Raw genomic sequence first — 19,818 nt, 5'->3', positions numbered from 1 at the left:
ATATTAATGAAATTTAAATACTACTCAATATATACTACAACCTACAACTTTAAAATTAAACTAAGTAAATATATTTTTTTTGAATTTTTTTTTCTTATATTTTATAAAAATAAAATAAAACTAAATAGACAAAGTACCAATAAGCTAAAATAATATTTTTTTTATAGTTTTCATTTTAAGATAAAATAAAGCTGAAAGGTCAAAATAGGCAAATTAACAATATTAGAACTAAAAGAAATATTTAAGCACTGAAATGGTATAAATTTCTAGGAAGAGTAAAAAATTACATGTCTACAACTGCCCCTCTTTGAATGGAAACACGAAGAGTTTTCAGACAAAAAATGACGGGACATGTTTTTTGACCTGACCCTTAATTAGAGAGACCAAAAACTAAAATAAAAGAGAATGTGACCGAGCTCTGGTATCTGAGCTGCCTACATATCCTTGGCTATAAAGGAATCAGGCCATGTGTAGTTTAGAAGTGAATGAGGTGATGGAGTGTGTGGAGAGGAAGAGAGAGTCGAGTGAGATACCGTTCCGCCGAGGTTCCGGTCTGCGGTCCTGTTATTACATCAAAATTGAAAAGACTAACTAAGCCTATCAGCTACGAGTTACAAGATTCCTATCTATGAGTCTTCTGAAGCTTGATCTTGAGTCTTGAATGGTTCTTCATGCGGACTTTAGACTTGAACCTTGGCGCTTGCTAGCTGTAGGTGCTAGTTCATTCTTCTTCACGTTTTGGATCTAGATCGGACATGTAGCACTCATGACCTCAACCACGTCTTAAGCAGTTCACATTTTTTTCTGCTTCTGCATTTTGGATTTACATTTTTTTCTTTTTTTTTTTTCTTTTTTTTTTTGGATTGAGACTACTTTTGTTGGTCATCTCGGATTGTTGACTCGCATTCTTGCTGCGAGCTTCTGCTACTTCTAACTTGAATTGAATTCTGAAATAACTTTCCTTGTTCTCTAGGTGGGCACCTGCTACTGACTTGAAACTTGAAATAATTTCGAAACGAATTCCCTTGTTCTCCAGGTGGGCGCCTGCTAATACAACAAAACAGACAAAACAAAAGAAACTTTTCTGTCCCAGTTTGGTACTGGAAACATCTATGAGTGTTAATCGAATCTTGTTATCCAAAAGAGTTCTATGAATTTAAAAGCTAAATCCCATTATCCAGGAGGGTCCTGAAAACTAAAATTAAATCTCATCTTAAGAGTGAAAATTTGAAAGCTAAATTCTATTTCTTAAAGGTAAAACTTACGCTAAATCTCATTGTCTACGAGGGTCCCGAAAACTTAAAACTACATCCCATTATCCAGGAGGGTCCTGAAAAACTTTAAAATTAAATCCTATTATCCAGGAGGTCCTGATTTCAAGACAACTAAAGATTGATAACTTAAGAAAACTAAAATTGACCCTATTTTTCAAATCAAGACTTCCTTTTCTTTCTTATTATTTTTTTTGAATTATTATCCTCGGAGAAAATTCATCGGACTAAATTTTTATCCTAGGAGAAAGTTTATCAGACTAGGTTTTCTATCTTAGAAGAAAATTCATCAGACTAAGATTTTTATCCTAGGAGAAAGTTTATTAGACTAGGTCTTCTATCTTAAGAGAAAGATTCATCAGACTAAGATTTCGATCCCAGGAGAAAATTCATCAGACTAAGATTTATATTGGGAGAAAAATTCATCAGACTAGGACTTTTATCCCAAAAGGCAAAATGTGACAAGCAAATGGCAAAATTGTATGCACACGAGCAAGATAGAAAGAGGCAAAGATTTGAGAAACTTCCCTTTGTCGGCTCTTCTCTTATTTTCATTTTCCCTTTTTTTTTTAAACCACTTTCCTTGCCCTGCTTTGTTCCTGTTCAAACAAAGAAAATTTTGTCAGTTTTAAAAGTGGTGGTCGGTTTGTGGCCTTAAGTCTTGAGCATCTTGGCTTTTGCTCGATCAGCTTGAGTCGGTCTCAAGAGACTTTTATTCTGCACCAACTCTGATTGTGTCGCACTCAGTACCATTTGTGTTTGAGGCTCAATCAACCTTATCCCAACTGGAGATCTCTGCTCAGGTGACTTTTTTTGATAACTTAAATGACTTCCTACTTTTTGAGCAATTTGTCTGTCAGAGAGAATCACAAGTTATCTTTGCTTGCGCCAAGTAGGCTGACAATAGTTTTTTTGGGGGGGAGCGTTTGCTTGAATCCTAAAGGCATGTTGAAAGTAACAACTGAGTGCGCTGGCCAAATTTATTTTGTGCAACTGAAAAACTGGTAGCAGATTTTGAAATCTTTTCTTGCTTGTTTTGACAAGGATTGACTCGGAGTGAAGGACGCAATGATGCAAAGAAACAAGTATTAACAAGAAATGCCCCTGTCGGAAGGACAGAAGGAAGAGTTTTTTTCCTTTTCTCTTTTTTTTCTTTTCTCTTTTTTCAATAACTAGCCTTAATGGTCATGACATGCATTTTGGACTCAACGGCCTGATCTATCAAACTAATCCAATCTTCCCTTTCGCCATTCTTATGACCTTTGAAGTCAGGCTTGTGCGTGCCAATCCTTTGCATCATCTTCACGACTCACTTTCGACTAGTGGTGCCCCGAGGGGTTTTCACCAATAAATCTCTCTCATTTGTTCATCTCTACTTACCGTCACCTTATAGTGCCCGTGAGGGTTTTCACTAGCAAGACTCTCTCATTTTTTTTGTTTTTCTTTTCTTTTGCCTTCTTGTGTGAGTAACCTAACAGTGTTCTATGTCGCGTGACAACTATTGCTCATTGCATGCTTCTCTTGGCATTCTTGAAGGCATATCAGGAGGTCTTTATTTGGAAGGATTTTGGATAGGGTTGGGAAAAAAAGACGTCATGAAGACTTAAAATAGACTCAAAATAAAGGGGGTTGTGGACTTACAACTCTTGAAATCGACTCTTTCAAAAGTGAAATAAAATCTCTATCCTAGTTTTAGCTATTGGGGATTTTTTTTGGGATTTCTCTTTTTTTTTGTTGCTTTTCTCCCTTTTTTTTCTTTTTTTTTATTTGAATTCTTATTTGGTTGGATCGAACTGTGAGGCTGCCTACGTATTCTTTTTTTAAAGGAATCAGGTCTAACGTAGTTCAAACATTTGACCTAACTATAATTTTTCTTTCTATTCCTCTGTCCTTTTTTTCCTTTTCTTTTTCTTCTTTTTTTTCTTTTTTTTTTCTTTTTGTTTGCCCTAGCTTCTATCTTTTGAGGGCATGGACTTTCGACCGTTCTTTTCTTCTCTCTTTTTTTAATTTGAACTTTTTAAGAATTTTCCCATTTTTTACTCTTGGGACATGAACTTTTTTTCCTTTTCTTTTTCTTTTTTTCTTTTTTTATTTTTTTACTCTTGACTCTAAACTTGATTCCAAAAGAGGGCTGTCAAAGAAATAATACAGGATCAAAGGGGTAGCAAAGGATATAAAATATTTGGATAGCAGAAAAAGGGCCTCCTAGCCTCGATAACGCCAAACATAGTATCCTTTTGCGATCACAGCATTGATGAACATGCCTATCTTCTTGGTGTGTCGTGGTCGAAAGACACTTTCCATCCATTAATGTCAAACTTTCGACCAAGATTCAATTAATTCAATATCTTCAAGCCCGATCTTCACAATGATTTGAAGGTGAATTTACTCGATCTTAATTCCAAAGTATTTCAACTCTTTATTCATCCTCAAACATGTCTTGTTCTCAGTTATCCAATTCAAGCTTAAATTAATTTTCTAAGATCTAGCCAAAATTTTTGCATGCATGTCATATCACTAAAACTAGTAGGAAAAGAACTGAGCATGGAATGACACAAAAGTAAAAACTCTATTTTATTGAGTACACAACAAGACAGACAACCTAAATTCCGAGTTACAACCCTAAAATAACCCGGCTAATGAAAATAGCAACAAAACATGCAGACAAGACTCACACGAACAAAATAGAGGGATAGAAGGGTTCGACTCAATGAAACGAATAAAATCTGGATCACAACCCTGAAATAATGCAGATAATAGAAAAAACATCAAAACAAGCTACCAAGATTCCTTCCTAGTGAGGGGGGAACGACTTTTCAATTGCTAAGCTTGATATTTAGCCACAAATTTGCTCATCAGAATCACCATGGCCTTCTCCAATTTCAGTCGACAAGTTCCCGAGAGGTTTCTCATTCTCCATGTCACCATGCATCATCCCCACAAAGTGTGCATCATCGTATGCAGGTAAAGGATTCTGCGTGATATTCTGGGTGTCACTGTCTTGGATTACAATCAGTTTTTCCTGAACCATCTTTTCTATTTCTCTTTTCAAATCCCGACAACTTTTAATATTGTGCCCTTGGGCATTGGAATGGTATTCACATCTTTTATAAGGGTCAAAGCTTCTTGCATATGGGTCCACATGATTTGGAGGAATGGGCTTGCTTCAGATGTGGTGATTACAGGTATTGTCTCAGTCTACCGCAGAGATGCCTCTGTGTTATTTGTTCCCGGTTCCACTTTTTCATATGTGTCATCATATTTTTCTCGTTATTTAGATACACCTTGTGAGTCTCTTATTTCATCTGTTCGTGTATCTACTCTGGTGGGCGATACTATTGTTGTGGACTGTATGTACTGGTCGTATGTGGTGATTAATTGGGGGTCTGGAGACCCGAGTGGATCTATTGTTGCTTTGTATGATGGAATTTGATGTGATATTAGGCATGAATTGGCTATCTCCGTGTTGTGATATACTAGACTGTCATGCTAAGACAGTGACGTTGGCTATGTCGGGTGTACCACGGATGGAGTGGCGAGGTTCTACTAATTTTTTCCCCAGTAGGGTGATTTCGTTTATGAAGGCCCGCGGATAGTTGGGAAAGGTTGTATTTCATACTTAGCCTTTGTGAGGGATGTCAGTGCAGAAACTCCTAGTATTGATTTTGTTCCCAGTTGTGAGGGATTTTCCCGATGTGTTTCCTGCAGACCTGTCGGGCATGCCACCGGACATGGATATTGATTTTGGTATTGATCTGGTGTCGGGCACTCAACCCATCTCTATTCCACCATATCATATGGCACCAGTGGAGTTGAAGGAGTTGAAGGAGTAGCTTCAGGAACTCCTTGATAAGGGGTTTATTCGGCCTAATGGGTCACCTTGGGGTGCGCCTGTTCTATTTGTGAAGAAGAAGGATGGCACGATGATTTGTTACAATTAAGAACAAGGTGATTGGTTACAATTAAGAACAAGTATCCCCTGCCTCATATTGATGACTGGTTTGACTAGCTTCAGGGAGCGAGAGTGTTCTCCCAGATTGATCTCCGTTCAGGTTATCACCAATTGAAGATCAGGGGCTCGAATATTCTTAAGACAACTTTCAGGACTCGATATGGTCATTATGAGTTCTTGGTGATGTCTTTTGGGTTGACCAATGCCCCAGCAGTAGTCATGCATTTGATGAACAAAATGTGTTGGCCTTATCTCGACTCGTTTCTCATAGTTTTCGTTGATGATATTCTGGTGTATTTGCGTAGTCAGGAGGAGCACGCAGAGCATTTGAGAGTTGTGTTGCAGAGATTGAGGGAGGAGAAGCTTTATGCAAAGTTCTCCAAGTGTGAGTTTTGGCTCAGTCCAATGGCTTTCTTGGGGCACGTGGTGTCCAGCGAGGGTATTCAGGTTTATCCAAAGAAGATAGAGGCGGTTCAGAGTTGGCCCAGACCGTCCTCAGCCATAGAGATTCGCAGCTTTCTTGGTTTGGCGGGCTATTACCGCTTTGTTTAGGGATTTTCATCTACCGCATCGCCCTTGACCAAGTTGACTCAAAAGGGTACTCCATTCAGGTGGTCGGATGAGTGTGAGGAGAGCTTTTAGAAGCTCAAGACTGCCTTGATCACATCTCCAGTGTTAGTTTTGCCATCAGCTTCAGGTTCATATACCATGTATTATGATGCTTTGAGGGTTGGTATTGGGTATGTATTGATGCATGAGGGTAGAGTTATTGCTTATGCTTCTCGTCAGTTGAAGCCCCATGAGAAGAACTACCCTGTTCATGATTTGGAGTTGGCTGCCATTGTTCACGTGTTGAAGATCTGGAGGAATTGTATGGTGTGTCTTATGAGGTGTTTACTAATCATCTTAGCCTCCAGCACTTGTTCAAGTAGAAGGATCTCAATTTGAGGCAGCGGAGATGGTTGGAGCTGCTAAAGGACTATGATATCACTATCTTGTACCATCCGGGGAAGGCCAATGTGGTGGCTAATGCCTTGAGTAGGAAGGAGGTGAGTATGGGGACTTTAGCATATATTCCAGTTAGGGAGAGACCTCTTGAAGTTGATGTTTAGGCCTTGGCCAATCGGTTCATGAGGTTGGATATTTCGGAGCCTAGTCGGGTATTGGCTTGAGTGATTTTTCGATCTTCCTGATTTGATCGCATCAGAGAGCGCCAGTATGATGATCCTCATTTGCTTATCCTTAAGGACAGAGTTCAGTAAGATGATGCCAGAGATGTGACTATTGGTGATGACAGAGTATTGAGGATGCATGGCCGGATATGTATGCCCAATGTGGATGGGCTTCAGGAATTGATTCTAGAGGAGGCCTATAGCTCGCGCTATTCCATTCATCTGGGTGCCACGAAGAAGTATCAGGATCTGAGACAATATTATTGGTGGAGAAGAATTAAGAAAGACATTGTGGGATTTGTGGCTCAGTGTTTCAATTGTCAGCAGGTAAAATATGAGCATCAGAGACCGGGTGGCTTGCTTCAGTGAATGGATATTCCAGAGTGGAAGTGGGAGCAGATCACCATGGACTTTGTAGTTGGGCTCCCACGGACTTTAAATAAGTTCGATGCTATTTGGGTGATTGTGGATCGACTGACTGAGTCCGCGCACTTCATTCTTGTATGTACTACATATTCTTCGGAGCGGTTGGCAAAGATCTATATCCGGGAGATTGTTCGTTTGCATGGTGGCCCAATTTCCATAATTTCAAATATGGGCACTCAGTTTACTTCACAGTTTTGTAGGTCTATGCAACGAGAGTTGTGTACTTAGGTTGAGTTGAGCATAACTTTTCTTTCTTAGACGGATGGGCAGTCCGAGCGCACTATTCAGATATTGGAGGATATGTTGCGTGCTTGTGTCATTGATTTTAGAGGGTCATGGGATCAGTTTTTACCGTGAGAAATGTTTGCTTATAACAACTGTCAGTCGAGTATTCAGATGGCTCAATATGAGGCTTTGTATGAGAGACGGTGTAGATCTCCGGTTGATTGGTTTGAGCCCGGTGAGGCTAGGCTATTGGGTACAAACTTGGTGTAGGATGCTTTAGACAAGGTGAAGGTTATTCAGGAGAGACTTCGTATAGCACAGTCGAGACAAAAGAGTTAAACTGACAGGAAGGTTCGGGATGTGCCCTACATGGTTGGTGAGAAGGTTCTATTGAAGGTTTCACCCATGAAGGGTGTTATGAGATTTGGAAGAAAGGCAAATTGATTCATCGGTTCGTTGGACCTTTTGAGGTGCTTCGGAGGATTGGGGAGGTGGCTTATGAGCTTGCTTTGACACCCAGCTTGTCGAGTGTGCATCCGGTATTTCATGTTTCTATGCTCCGGAAGTATATTGGCGATCCGTCTCGTGTTTTGGATTTCAGAACGATTCAGTTAGATGATGATTTGACTTATGATGTAGAGCCGGTGGCTATTTTGGAGCATTAGGTTCGAAAGTTGAGATCGAAGGATATAACTTCAGTGAAAGTGCAGTAGAGAGGTTGGCCCGTGGAGGAGGCTACCCAGGAGACCAAGCGGGAGATGTGGAGAAGATATCCTTACCTATTTGATGTATGTTTCTTGACTCGTTCGAGGATGAACGATTGTTTAAGAGAGGGAGGATGTAACGACCCGGCCGTCGTTTCATGAGTTACCGCTCCGTTTCTCCCATTTCTACTTCTTATTATTTTGTTCAGTTGTATTATATGTTATCGGGTGGATTGGTTCGAGTTCGGAGAGTTTTTTGTGAGGTTTGAGACACTTAGTCTCTTTTGAGTAAGCTTAAGTTGGAAAATTCAACCGGATGTTGACTTATGTGAACAAGGCTCAGATGTAAATTTCGATGGTTTGGATAGCTTCGGGAGATAATTTGGGACTTAGAAGCGTGATCAGAATGGGATTTGGAGGTTCGGAGTAGATTTAGGCTTGAATTGGCGAAAATAGAATTTTGGCATTTTCCGGTTGATAGGTGAGATTTTGAAATAGGGGTCGGAATGGAATTCCGGGAGTTGCAGTAGGTCCGTTGTGTCATTTGGGATGTGTGTGCAAAATTTCAGGTCATTCGAATGTGGTTTGTTAGACCTTTTGATCAAAAGTGTAATTCGGAAAATTTTGGAACCTTAGGCTTGAATCCGATGTGATTTGGTCGATTCGATGTTATTTGAGGTATTTTAAAGATTGGTATAAGTTTGGATATTGGTATATGACTAGTTTGTGCTCTTGGTTGAGGCCCCGGGGGTCTCGGGGTGATTTCAGATGGTTGACGGGAGGTTTTGGAGTTGAGTTTGGTAGTTGAAGTTTTATGATTGCTGTCATAACCGCATCTGCGGTCGGGAGGCCACAGGTGCGACTCCCGCAGATGCGGAAGCAAGACGCAGAAACAGCCAAGAGGCAAGTCAGGCGGAGCCGCAAAAGCGGACTTATGGATGCATCTGCGATGGCACAGGTGCGAGAGAATGATTGCAGGTGCGGTCATGAGGTTTTTAGTCATTTCCACAGGTGCGGTGGGTAGGACGGCAGAAGCGGTAGCGCAGAGGTGGAGAAAGGGACCGCATGTGCGAAATACTTGAGTCAGAAAGTTATAAGGTTTCCTTCACAAATTTTTGCTAAGTTCTTCATTTTTGAAGACGGGAAGTGAGCTAGGGCAGTGAATTTCAAGGGAAAATCGAAAATTATCAGTTGGGTAAGCTACCTAAGCTTCGTTACTTGAGTTTATGACCATTTTTCCTTTGTTTAATCATGGTATTAGTAGAAATTAAGGGAGAAAATTGAGGGATTAGGGCTTAATATCGGAGAGCTTTGAGTGGGGATTTGAGGGGCCATTTGAAGTCCGATTTCGATGCTTTTGGTATGAATAGACTCGTGGGAGGATAAGGATTCTATTGATGTGATTTTTATGAAATTTGGAGACATGGGCTCGAGGGTCGGGTTTGGATTAATTTCGGGATTCTTGGTATAATTTGATTATTTTTGCATGGGCTTCGTTCCCTTAGCATATTCTAATGTTATGATTCTGATTTTGGGTAGATTCGATGCGAGTTTAGGCTGAGGCGAGAGGCAAAGGCATCGCAGAGTAGTATTTCATCCGGTTTGAGGTAAGTAACCATTGTAAATATGGAACTGAGGGTATAAAACCTCGGTATTTCGTATTGTTTTGATAAATGAGGTGACGCACATGCTAGATGACGATCGTTTGGGCGTGCACCGGTAAGGATTGTGACTTGGTACGTCTCGTAGCAACTAGTAAGCCGCGTATTTGATTTGAAATCTTATGATATCACGTATTTTAGAGAGTGATACTATATTATGGGTTGTATGCCATGTGTGGGGCCTTGTACCGACCTGTTGAGACCCTTAGGGGGTATTTTTACTATTTTCCTCACTTCATTTGTTTGAAAACATATCCCCAGTCATGTTTTACCTGTTTATTGTTTAAACCTGGTTTTTATCACCCTACTTTCTACAATATGAAAACTGTTTGGGTTGAGTTTCCCTGATTTCCACTGTTATGCCCGAGGAGCTGTGAGGTTAATGACTGAGAGAGGTTGAGGACCTAATAGTGAGGATTATATATATTACGGATCGGGCTGCACGTCGCAACAATAGTATACGTATATATTATGGATCGGGTTGCACGCCGCAGCGATACTGTCATGACCCCAGTTCGCCCTCCATGAACTATCGTGACGACATCTAGTATATACGACTAGGTAAGCCTAACAAATGCGGAAAGGAAATAATTAAAAACTGAGATAACAAAATGAAACGGTGTTTAAGATGCCGCCTAGCATATAACAGTACAAGAATCTCAACCAAAACACTCCCAAAATCCGAAAACCCATGAATCACAAGCTAAGAGTTTACATAAAAAGCTCTAACTCCAGAAATATCTATCAACAAGGAAAATACAGAAGGGCTATACTAGTACTGAGAATAGAAAGGGACTCTTTGTTCTGCGGACGCGACATATATACCTCGAAGTCTCTACGAAAGTGCCTTGCCTCGAGTGTGATAAGACTGAGTGGAAGTACCTGGATCTGTACATGAAAAACATGCGCCGAAAGGGCATGAGTACACCACATCGGTACTCAGTAAGTGCCAAGCCTAACCTCGGTCGGGTAGTGACGAGGAAGGTCAGGGCCCTACTGAAATTATATGAAATATAAGGTATGACAATATAGAATAAGGCAGTAAAAACTAAATGCAACAGTAAGAAATAACGCAGAATAGAAAGAACAATAGCAACTATAACATAGACAGAATAATCACGGAAATGAGTACAACTCAACACAAAGGTAACGACCGGGGATCTCTCAGTATCCCGAGGATCTCTTAGTATCCTTAATATATATGTTGGGGATCTCTTAGTATCCCAAGGATCTCTTAGTATCCTCAATATGCGTCGGAGATCTCTTGGTATCCCGCACTACAGTACAAATCAATATATATGTGCAGGGGATCTCCCGGGATACCGTCCCGTAGTCCTAAAGTAAACACGCAACAACAACCCGAAGAATACTTAATTAAATTAAATTTCACACCCAGGTAAAACAGGTATTTTCTAACCTAGCATGCTTTACTTCCAAATAAGGCAGTTTGAGGAAATACAACAATTAATTCAATTATACATGATTCCCCAAGCTGACAACAGGCTTAAATTGCAAGTAGAATAAACAGGAAGGAAAAACACAATTAAAGTTACTTAATGAAAACAGGATTTTCAACAATTAGCATAAGTACGCACTCGTCACCTCACGTACAATACATTTCAAGTATCAACAATACCAAATCCTAAGGGGGGTTTCCTCCACACAAGGTTAGGCAAGCCACTTACCTCGAACCGGCTCAAAATCAACCCGAAACCACGTTCTTGCCACGAGTACTCGACTCCAAATGGTCCAAATCTATTCAATTCAATTGCATAATATAAATATAACTTCAAGTAACTGATTCCACAAATAAATTCTAAGCTAATACACGAAATTAGGTAAAATGACCAAAATGCCCTCCGGGCCCACGTCTTGGAATCGGGTAAAGTTTACATTTTCAGAATCCTCATACTCTCACGAGTTTAACCATACCAAAATTATCCAAATCCAATGTCAAATACCCAATAAAAACTCGAAATTTAAGTCTAAGAACTTTCCCCCAATTTTCCACCATAAATTCGAAATTAAAGGATAAATTTAAGTGTAGATTCATGGAAATTAGTCTAAATCGAGTAAGAATTACTTACCTAAATCACCCAGGTAAAAATCTCTACAAAAATCGCAATTTCCCGAGCTCCCAAGTCCAAAATATGAATTATGGCTTAAACCCTCGATTTGAGTTTTTAAAATCTGCCCAGCTATTTCCTTCTTCGCGAACGCGGAAGGACTCTCGCGTTCGCGAAGCACAACTCCGCTTGGTCCAGCTTTCCTCTTCTGCGAACGTGATGCCAAGTCGCGAACGCGATGACCAACCACCCTCCTCCTACGTGAACGCGGGACTACCTTCGCGGATGCGTATGTATAAGATACCACAACCTCGCGAACGCGGGAATACCTTCGCGAACGCAAAGCGTTAACCTTTCACCAGCCCCAGCTCCTCTTCATGAACGCGAAGAAGGAAACCAGAACTGACTGCTGCAACTTTTTGTGCAATTTTTTAAGTTCTAAAAATGATCCGTTGAGCATCCAAAACACACCTAAGGCCCCCGAGACCTCAACCAAACATGCCAACCAATCCTAAAACATCATTCAAACTTGTTCCAAGTTTCGGAACACTCAAAACAATATCAAAACACCAATTTAACATCGGATTCAAGCCTAAGAACTCCAAAACTCTCAAATTACGCTTTCGATCAAAAAGTCTATCAAACCTAATTCGAATGACCTGAAATTTTGCAAGCACATCACATTCAATACCACAGAGCTACTCCAACTTTCGGAATTCTATTCTGACCCCGATATTAAAATCTCACTATCGAATCGGAAACTTCAAAATTTTAACTTTCGGCATTTCAAGCCTAAATAAGCTACAGACCTCCAAAACACAATCCGAACACGCCCATAAGCCCGAAATCACCTAACGGAGCTAACGGAACCGATGAAATTCCATTCCGAGGCCGTCTTCACATTGCTCCGATTACGGTCCAAATTTTAAAACTTAATCTCTCATTTAGGGACTTAGTGTCCCAAAACACTTCGAAACTCAAAACCAAACATCCCGGCGAATCAAAATAGCAGAAACAAATACGGGAAAAACAGTTAATAGGGATTAGGGCGTGTATTCTTAAAACGACCGGCTAGGTCGTTACAGATACTTATATGGATCGGGATGCACGCCGCAGCGATATATATATATATATATATTGTGGATCGGGTTGTGCGTCGGGCTGCGCGCCGCAGCGATATGACGTTTGGGCTGTAGGAGCCTCTCCGGAGTCTGTACACCCCTAGTGAGCGTAGTCGACTATAAACTATGGATCGGGCTGCACGCCGCAGCGGTTATTATGATTATTACTACTATGAGATATTATTGAGCCTGAGTGCTGAGTGTGAGTACTGTGTGACGAGAGCTGAGTCATGAATGACTGAGAGGCTTGCCCGAGAGGCTATATTTATGAGTGATACCTTGCCCGAGGGGGCCCATTTATGACATTTTTGCTGATTTCACTCTTCTTTTATGATGAGCCTTGTCGCACCTCCTTTTTCCGTCCCCGCGTGGGGTGGAGGGGAGTTTTTCCAATTAAAGGACAATCGAAACGGAATTTGTTTATTTATTTCAGAGTCGCCACTTGAGAGATTTAGGGTGTCCCAAGTCACCAATTTTAATCCCGAATCGAGGAAAAGAATGACTCCATATTACAGTCTGCGCACCAGAAATCCGGATAAGGAATTCTGTTAACCCGGGAGAAGGTGTTAGGCATTCCCGAGTTCCGTGGTTCTAGCACGGTCGCTCAACTGTTATATTCGGCTTGATTATCTGATTTTATACAAATATGAACTTATGTGCAAAATTTTATCTTTTTACCGATTTCTTACTTATTGTTATTATTTTACGAGAATTGCAACGTCGTGGAAACATATCTCGAACCACGTTACATCAATGCACCCGTAGTTGTTTGGCATATCTCGACTCGGTTGAGATTTGGATTTGGGTCACATAAATGTGCACCCGAGTTTAAGGAGATAACATTATTAAATACGCGCCTAAAGCGACTAGCGCATGGTTATTTTGAGAAAAGGCCGTGAAGTTCACTAAGCGGCCGATCCCGAGTTCTAAGTAATTAACACATACATTTGTGAGGGCCCCGCAATCTATACATTTTACTAGGCGAGACTCATCTTATTTATTTTAAATGGACAAATCCTAAAGCGACTACATCTTTTCTATTAAAATTAGTCTCTAAAATAAATAAAGAAAATCCTAATTAATTACGAGCTTTTTTTTTTTTAAAGAAAGCATGGCATACTAATTGCTATATTAATACAAATATTGATGAACAAGAATTTTACTAAAAAAAAAATTCGAAATTATAAATAAAATAAAAATTCGACAACTAATATTCAAAAGAATCAAATATAGTTAGATTGAAGCTCGCATTGTTATACATAAAAAAAACTATTGGAATTAATTATTCACAACCATTTGAAACTGGATTTAACCATAATTACTAAAGCTTAATAGAAAGTTTATTAGACTTAAACGTTCTTCTAATTTTGTTTGCACTCAAATCATGCCTTAATACCTAATTCACGAAATTTAGTTCAAATTCATGTCTTAGCTAAGTTTAAGTACTTGTTCACGATTAACCTACTGTTGATAATCTTAGAACCTTCGTAGCTAGTGAATTAACCCGTTTTGCCAAGCCGATTCATTAAAGACTAACTTATGTTATTTTCTCTTATTCCAATTATTATTCAATAATACATAAAATAGCCTAAATACAATCAATAAAAGGAACAGAGAAAAAGCGAAATTAAAACTTCAAAATTCGATTCTTCATATGTATTCATGCTTCCACATTTTTAGCTTGCAATAACTAGTATTACATTTGTGTACCTGGTATTGGAAAACAAGAGAAGATGAAGATGAGAAGCAGCAACAGTAGTAACAATGCAGCACAACAACGACAGTCCAGCAACACAGGAATAGACCAGTAACAGTAGGAATAGCAGAAAACCCAGGAGACTATAAACGACTCCAAGTATAGAGAAGAAGTAAAAGGCAGGAAGGTTCTGACTATTTCAGATACTAAGCGAGGCAATGAAACAGTAACTATTCTTTTTCAACTTCAAAACTCTCCAAAATGAATTCTGCCCCTGTATATTCAGTGTATCCAGAATGTATATCGGGTGTATACTTCTCATTCCGCCCCCTCTTTTTTCTTCTCTCTATCTAGTTTTTCCTCTTTTTTTCCACCCCTTCTTCCTAAATTTTCTCTTCTATTTATAGCAAAATTTTTGAAATTTTCAGATTTTATTTTTATTATTTTATTATTTTTTTAATTAAAAGAAATCCCACTTACAAGTTGCTTTTATTTTTTTAGAAAAAGAAATCCCACCTTTATTTACTTTTATTTTTAAAATTCCAACTTTAATTACTTTATCTTATTTAAAATCCCACTTTTTATTTTTTAAAAAAGAGAATCTCACTTTATTTAACTTTTCTTTAAAAAACAAACCACTATCTTTTCTTTTTCTTTTAAAAATGCTACTTTCAATTACTTTAATTTTTTTTTTAAATTTTCAGATACCTTTATATTTATTTTTTAACTCCAACCTTCTTTTACTTTTAAATTTTTTTAAAACTTTTTATTTTTTTTTAAATTTTCTACATTCTTTTACTTTTTTTTTTTAAAATCATTCCCGAAATTATTATATATGTTTTTTAAAAAAAAATAAAAATAAAAAAATAAAATAAAATATTTTCGAATTTTTTTTTATATATAAAAAAAACAAAAAATAAAATTATTAATAGTGATAATTCACCTTTTATTTTTTATTTTTATTTTTGGTTTTGTTTTGTGTTGGACAAAAATGAAGAAGGGGTGTTGGGTTAATGGAGCGGACCGGGTCGACCCGGTTTGAAACGGACCGGGTCATGGGGAAAGTTGGGCAATTATTTGGGCCTGTGGTTTGAAATTGAAGAAGTGGCCCAATCCGATTTTTCTTTGTATTTTTGTTCTCTTTTCTTCTTTTATTTTTCTAAAACTAAATTATAAAAGTACTTAAATTATTATTAAGAACTAAATTAAGTTATAAAAGCGCAAATTAACTTCCAATAACAATTAACGCACAATTAAGTAATAATTAAGCATAAAATTGTTCATTTGGACATTAAATGCTAAAAATGCAAAAGATGCCTATTTTTGTATTTTTTTTATTAATTTAACAAATAAACATGCATAGACAAACATACAAATAGTTACACAAAATATCACAAAAATTGCACACCAAGAAAAATTATTTTATTTTTTGAAATTTTTGGGAGTAATTCTCATATAAGGCAAAAATCACGTGCTTACAAGCCTCTATTGAAAACTGTTAAGTAAATGATTTCAAAGTATCTCAATTGAAACTGAAGTTTTTACGAAGTAATTGGCTTTTAAACTGTTGAGTTTGATTTGATACTCTATTGTATACTCTTATATATGATTTTTAACTTCTTGTCACTGTATTCAAACCTTATTTACTTTAGTTACTTATTGAATTGGCATACTCATGTTACTCTCTGCACCTTGTATGCAGATCCAGGTGCCCGAGCAGTAGAGTGAGGGTTCCCAGCATTATCGGAGCTTACCGGAGACTACAAGGTAGCTGTACAGCGTCCGCAGCCCTGCTTTCCTCCTTCCTATCTTTGTTTTTCTACATTTTAGGGCTTATTATGTATTAGCCAGTCGGACTTATTGTATCTAGAGACTCTAGACTTGTGACACCAGATGGTTGAGCTGTGTTGGTTTGATGTTTTTACTGTTTTTCCGCACATTTCAGTGATTTAGATTTTTCTTATGAAAAATTAAGACTTAATCAGTGTTAGAAAATGGTTTTATAAAAGAATTTACTGTGGTTACTTGTTTGGGTTGGCTTGCCTAGTATTGTGATAGACGCCATCACGACCGGGAATTTGGGGTCGTGACAAGTTGGTATCCACAGGCGAAATAGTTGAATATAGAGTCATTGGGTGTCTTTTGAACTTGTAAAGATTAAAAATTTATGTAGGTTAATTATATAACTTTTATGTGTATATACACACACACACATATATATATATTATGAAGATAATACGATATGTTATGTTTTTTATCTGACCTAATATCTCTTTATAGACAATGTTCTTGGAGTAAAAAATACTACTCCAAGTATTAAGTAGTATATATACCATATAGTATGTATGATTATTCTTTGTAAAATATGTTAAACTATATGTTTTTTTTTGGATTTAATTAAGGTTGTTCGAATGAGTGAATAAATTATGGTAAATTTTTTTTCTCTTATTAATTTGTACTTTTATTTCGCTCTTCAAGTTTGATTTCTCTTCTCTATTATATTTATTTTATTTTATGCTTTTAATGATTTAAGACATGTTTAATGAAATTATTTCCTTTTGTTTTCTTCACCTACTAGGCTCCTTAAAATTTCAGATTTTAATAAATTTTAGTGGCTTAGAATTGAAAATATTTTTTAGACATGCTCATCGATTATATTCAAGTCTTTTCAAGTTATTTAATTATTTGCTCGCAAAATGTGACAAGTGGTACATGATACCTATAAAAAGTGACGATAAGACCATATTAAATTCTATATGTATAAAATAATTGCTCGCACTACAAAAAGTTATAAAATATAATTTAATACGTCTAAAATAAATTTTATGAAAGACTATAACATATATAACTGTCACAATTGGCTTCATATTTGCTTAAGTGATTCTTTCCAAAATTAATTTTATACTTGATGGACAACATATCTTAATTCGTATCTCAAGTTGATTAAAGGCTAATATCTAAATATTCAAAAATACAAGATATTCTTAAAAATATACTTCATGATTTTCAAGTGTTTAATTCTAAGACAAATTTTTTGAAGAAAAGCTTTCATTACTGTTCCTAACATTTTTAAAACTTAGAATCGTGATAGTCATTCAATTTAAATTTGGAAAAACACTAATAGAAGTAAAATCTTACTTAATTTTAAATTATTAAATATTAGAAGTTTTTACATAGTTCAAATAAGAAAAGATTTAATAAATAAAATTTAGTTAATTTTAAAGTCCTACATATTAGGAAAATAATTAAAATACACTTACAATTTTGTCCAATGTGAAATTCATTTTAAAGAGTAAAAAAGATGAACGACATTTCGCTAAGGATATTCGTGCTTTAATATATAGTATAGATAGATTATATTAACAACTTAATTATTTTTTTTATTAGCTTACACCGATTAATGCTTATATTATAGAGCTTTATATGTAACTTTGTGATATGTGACTTATTTGTGTAATATTTTATGTATTACAATGCATAGAACTTAAACTCTAAAATTTTGTATAACAACTTTAACCAAATAGTATCTTCCTAAACTGAACATGGAATATACAAAGGTCAAATTTAAAACAAAAATACTACAATCTGCTACAACTAAATCATTTATACTGATAATATAAATGTTATTTTACCCTTTCAAAGTAGATGTCTTCAATAGAATATAATATATATGAAAATGTTCTAATGGGTAGGCAGAAGGAGGTATGCACAAAGCCAGAAGTTAGTTGTTTTTAGGAATTTTTACCTCATATAGCAAATGTTAATACCTTATTTATTTTAAATAAATACCATTTAAAAAAAATTATATTCTATAGATATCTTTTAAAGTTTATAGCAAAATATTTAATTTTGGTTACTTCCTAGCCCTAAGCCACTAAATATGCTAATCAGTTACACTATTTTATTTCTCTCTCTACTTTGATACATTCCATTCTCTTCCCCCATCCCATTAAAATTTCCGATCTCCTCATCCTTCCACCGAATTTGTGCAAAGCCCACTTCAGAGCAGCCGCCGACATTAAACTGATTCTTGTGCAAAGCCTCCATCCCATTATAATAGATGCACCGATTCTTGAAGATTGCTATGTTCAAGATTCTCACCAACAACAACACATTAAACTGATTCTTGTGCAAAGCCCCCATCCCATTATAATAGATGCACTGATTCTTGAAGATTGCTATGTTCAAGAATCTCACCAACAACAGCAGTTGCCGACATTAAACTGATTCTTGAACAGCAACCGCCGACATATAATCCGGTTGGTTTGTTTTTGAACAAAGACGATGGAGTTTGGGGCTGAACAACTTGATTTTCTGTTAATATATTTCAATGTATTTTCATATATTTCATTGTATTCATTGTTTTTTTTTCCCATTGTAATTCAATGTGTCTCGTTGTATTCCATGTATTTCATTGTATTCACTGTCTTTTTTTCTCATTATATTTCAATATATGTCGTTATATTCTATGTATTTTATTGTATTCACTGTCTCGCTATATGCCATGAATGTATTCATAAGTTTTTTTTTAATTAATAGAATTTATGTATTCAGATGTATTATATAATTTCTTTGAAGATTGCTATGTTTTTGGGGTATTTTTCGGTTGAGAATCTTTTTTATAACTGAAAATACAAAATTTGTGTATTATAATTGAGTTTGTTGAGTTATATTAGGAGTCTATTATGTTAATTGATTCACTTTCCGTTTTAAAAACAGTGTAATCCCCTATTTCACGTCGTGAATACAGTCGAATACAATAATTTGTCCAGCTGTAATCCCATGTTTCACTCCATGAATACAGTCAAATACACTCGAATATACAACAACTGATTAGCTGGACTTCCCTGATTCACGCCTATTTTTGCTACTGTATTCATGAATACAATAGCTTAAATACATCAAATACACCTTATAACCACATAAAAGGTATCTATAATCCGTAATATAGCAAATGATATCTATTAACCAATACTAAAAGATAATGCTTTATGAAAATTTCCATTGTTTTTACTATCCCTATTTAAATAATGGCCAAACTTTATAGAGTATTTTAAATTTAGCTACTTCAAAACCTAATTGCAGACCTCATTATTGAATTTGCAAATTGAATTTTGAAGAACGCTGCAATTTTGAAATATCCTGCCAGAGTTGAAAATTATGGCAACATGCTTCAAAATTTTGACAACGAACTTTAAAATTCTGGTGCAGGACTATCTTTTTTAACATGGTCAAAATATAAATGGTGGTTCTAAAAAGGTCTATCTGGCGTAACTTGTGCCAAAAAAGAAAATGATACTGTATAGCCGCTGTAAAATTAATAGTAAAAAATATATATATAATTTATATATTTTTTGTATATATATTCTGTATGTTCTATGCAAAAGTTATACAAGTTTAATATATTTTTTCGGCTATCAAATATAAATAGTTTTTAGTACGGGCTAAAAGTAATAATAGTCCTTTAGTATTTAAGACCTCAGGCCCAAAGACCAAAAGCCCAAACTAGCCATTATATTGTAAT

Source organism: Nicotiana tabacum, chromosome 7, assembly GCF_000715075.1.
Source record: "Nicotiana tabacum cultivar K326 chromosome 7, ASM71507v2, whole genome shotgun sequence".
Classification (NCBI taxonomy): Eukaryota; Viridiplantae; Streptophyta; class Magnoliopsida; order Solanales; family Solanaceae; genus Nicotiana; species Nicotiana tabacum.
This window is presented reverse-complemented; position numbering follows the sequence as displayed.